Here is a 3,997-nt window from a genome sequence, read left to right as displayed (position 1 = left end):
TTGAATGAATATCGTTATATTTGCTTGAATTATAGCAAAAAGTACAAAAACTATGGTTTCAGCGGTTATATTTGAAAATAGTGAAAAAATTCTCAAAAAGTGCTTCTCTGGTCGAGAAACGTCGATTTTGAAAATTTTATTAAAAATCGAGGTACATTTTTATTTATTGATCAATCGAGATGAAATCACTTTTAATGAGTATTTTATAGGTAAATAAGCTGAATTCAGTCAAAAATTTGTCCAGAAAAAAATGCATTCAAAAGGTAACCGAAAAAATCGCATGTTTTTTTTCTTCAAGGTAAAAAAATCCGTGACAACGATTTCTTATTGAAAATTGAATTTTAACAGTTTTTTGAATGAATATCGTTATATTTGCTTGAATTAAAGCGAAAAGTACAAAATTAATGGTTTCAGTGATTATATTTGTAAATAGCGAAAATAAAACTCAAAATGTGCTTTTCTGGTCGAGAAACGTCGATTTTGAAAATTTCATTAAAAATCGAGGTACATTTTTATTTATTGATCAATCGAGATGAAATCACTTTTCATGAGTATTTTATAGGTAAATAAGCTGAATTCAGTCAAAAATTTGTCCAGAAAAAAATGCATTCAAAAGTGAACCGAAAAAATCGCATGTTTTTTTTCTTCAAGGTAAAAAAATCCGTGACAACGATTTCTTATTGAAAATTGAATTTTAACAGTTTTTTGAATGAATATCGTTATATTTGCTTGAATTATAGCAAAAAGTACAAAAACTATTGTTTCAGCGGTTATATTTGAAAATAGTGAAAATATTTTCAAAAAGTGCTTCTCTGGTCGAGAAACGTCGATTTTGAAAATTTTATTAAAAATCGAGGTACATTTTTATTTATTGATCAATCGAGATGAAATCACTTTTAATGAGTATTTTATAGGTAAATAAGCTGAATTCAGTCAAAAATTTGTCCAGAAAAAAATGCATTCAAAAGTGAACCGAAAAAATCGCATGTTTTTTTTCTTCAAGGTAAAAAAATCCGTGACAACGATTTCTTATTGAAAATTGAATTTGAACAGTTTTTTGAATGAATATCGTTATATTTGCGTAAAAAGTCAGAGTTTTTCCACAATACCTGACGAACATTAAATTTTTGGGCTTCCGTGGCGCAATGGTTAGCGCGCAGCGCGATCAGCTGTTAACCGAAAGGTTGGTGGTTCGAGCCCACCCGCGAGAGGTGTTGTGGGGTCTCTCATGTAGCGTGAAAAGTCATAACTTTTCCACAATACCTGACAACCATTTAATTTCTGAGCTACCGTGGCTCAATGGTTAGCGCGTTCGGCTGTTAACCAATAGGTTGATGGTTCGAGTCCACCCGGGAGCGGTGTTATGGGATCTCAAATGTAACGTAAAAAGTCAGAGTTTTTCCACAATACCTGACGAACATTAAATTTTTATGCTTCCGTGGCGCAATGGTTAGCGCGTTCGGCTGTTAACCGAAAGGTTGGTGGTTCGAGCCCACCTGGGAGCGGTGTTGTGGGGTCTCAAATGTAACGTAAAAAGTCAGAGTTTTTCCACAATACCTGACGAACATTTAATTTTTAGGCTTCCATGGCGCAATTTTTAGTGCGTTCAGCTGTTAACCGAAAGGTTGGTGGTTCGAGCCCACCCGGAAGCGGTGTTGTGGGGTCTCAAATGTAACGTAAAAAGTCAGAGTTTTTCCACAATACCTGACGAACATTAAATTTTTGGGCTTCCGTCGCGCAATGGTTAGCGCGCAGCGCGTTCAGCTGTTAACCGAAAGGTTGGTGGTTCGAGCCCACCCGCGAGAGGTGTTGTGGGGTCTCTGATGTAGCGTGAAAAGTCATAACTTTTCCACAATACCTGACAACCATTTAATTTCTGAGCATCCGTGGCTCAATGGTTAGCGCGTTCGGCTGTTAACCAATAGGTTGGTGGTTCGAGCCCACCCGGGAGCGGTGTTGTACGGTCTCAAATGTAACGTAAAAAGTCAGAGTTTTTCCACAATACCTGACGAACATTTAATTTTTAGGCTTCCGTGGCGCAATGGTTAGCGCGTTCAGCTGTTAACCGAAGGGTTGGTGGTTCGAGCCCACCCGGAAGCGGTGTTGTGGGGTCTCAAATGTAACGTAAAAAGTCAGAGTTTTTCCACAATACCTGACGAACATTTAATTTTCAGGCTTCCGTGGCGCAATGGTTAGCGCGTTCAGCTGTTAACCGAAAGGTTGGTGGTTCGAGCCCACACGGAAGCGGTGTTATGGGATGTCAAATGTAACGTAAAAAGTCAGAGTTTTTCCACAATACCTGACGAACATTTAATTTTCAGGCTTCCGTGGCGCAATGGTTAGCGCGTTCAGCTGTTAACCGAAAGGTTGGTGGTTCGAGCCCACCCGGAAGCGGTGTTGTGGGGTCTCAAATGTAACGTAAAAAGGCAAAGTTTTTCCACAATACCTGACGAACATTTATTTTTTGGGCTTCCGTGGCGCAATGGATAGCGCGTTCGGCTGTTAACCGAAAGGTTGGTGGTTCGAGCCCACACGGGAGCGGTGTTATGGGATCTCAAATGTAACGTAAAAAGTCAGAGTTTTTCCACAATACCTGACGAACATTTAATTTTCAGGCTTCCGTGGCGCAATGGTTAGCGCGTTCAGCTGTTAACCGAAAGGTTGGTGGTTCGAGCCCACCCGGAAGCGGTGTTGTGGAGTCTCAGATGTAGCGTGAAAAGTCATAACTTTTCCACAATACCTGACAACCATTCAATTTCTGAGTTTCCGTGGCTCAATGGTTAGCGCGTTAGGCTGTTAACAAATAGGTTGGTGGTTCGAGCCCACCCGGGAGCGGTGTTATGGGATCTCAAATGTAACGTAAAAAGTCAGAGTTTTTCCACAATACCTGACGAACATTAAATTTTTGGGCTTCCGTGGCGCAATGGTTAGCGCGTTCGGCTGTTAACCGAAAGGTTGGTGGTTCGAGCCCACCTGGGAGCGGTGTTGTGGGGTCTCAAATGTAACGTAAAAAGTCAGAGTTTTTCCACAATACCTGACGAACATTTAATTTTTAGGCTTCCATGGCGCAATTTTTAGTGCGTTCAGCTGTTAACCGAAAGGTTGGTGGTTCGAGCCCACCCGGAAGCGGTGTTGTGGGGTCTCAAATGTAACGTAAAAAGTCAGAGTTTTTCCACAATACCTGACGAACATTAAATTTTTGGGCTTCCGTCGCGCAATGGTTAGCGCGCAGCGCGTTCAGCTGTTAACCGAAAGGTTGGTGGTTCGAGCGCACCCGCGAGAGGTGTTGTGGGGTCTCTGATGTAGCGTGAAAAGTCATAACTTTTCCACAATACCTGACAACCATTTAATTTCTTTAGCATCCGTGGCTCAATGGTTAGCGCGTTCGGCTGTTAACCAATAGGTTGGTGGTTCGAGCCCACCCGGGAGCGGTGTTGTACGGTCTCAAATGTAACGTAAAAAGTCAGAGTTTTTCCACAATACCTGACGAACATTTAATTTTTAGGCTTCCGTGGCGCAATGGTTAGCGCGTTCAGCTGTTAACCGAAGGGTTGGTGGTTCGAGCCCACCCGGAAGCGGTGTTGTGGGGTCTCAAATGTAACGTAAAAAGTCAGAGTTTTTCCACAATACCTGACGAACATTTAATTTTCAGGCTTCCGTGGCGCAATGGTTAGCGCGTTCAGCTGTTAACCGAAAGGTTGGTGGTTCGAGCCCACACGGAAGCGGTGTTATGGGATGTCAAATGTAACGTAAAAAGTCAGAGTTTTTCCACAATACCTGACGAACATTTAATTTTCAGGCTTCCGTGGCGCAATGGTTAGCGCGTTCAGCTGTTAACCGAAAGGTTGGTGGTTCGAGCCCACCCGGAAGCGGTGTTGTGGGGTCTCAAATGTAACGTAAAAAGGCAAAGTTTTTCCACAATACCTGACGAACATTTATTTTTTGGGCTTCCGTGGCGCAATGGATAGCGCGTTCGGCTGTTAACCGAAAGGTTGGT

The sequence above is a fragment of the Phalangium opilio genome, unplaced genomic scaffold (assembly GCF_054372755.1).
Source record: "Phalangium opilio isolate 3A_F unplaced genomic scaffold, DU_Popi_V2 ptg000505l_1, whole genome shotgun sequence".
In the NCBI taxonomy this organism is placed as follows: Eukaryota; Metazoa; Arthropoda; class Arachnida; order Opiliones; family Phalangiidae; genus Phalangium; species Phalangium opilio.
Note: the sequence above shows the minus strand (reverse complement) of the source record.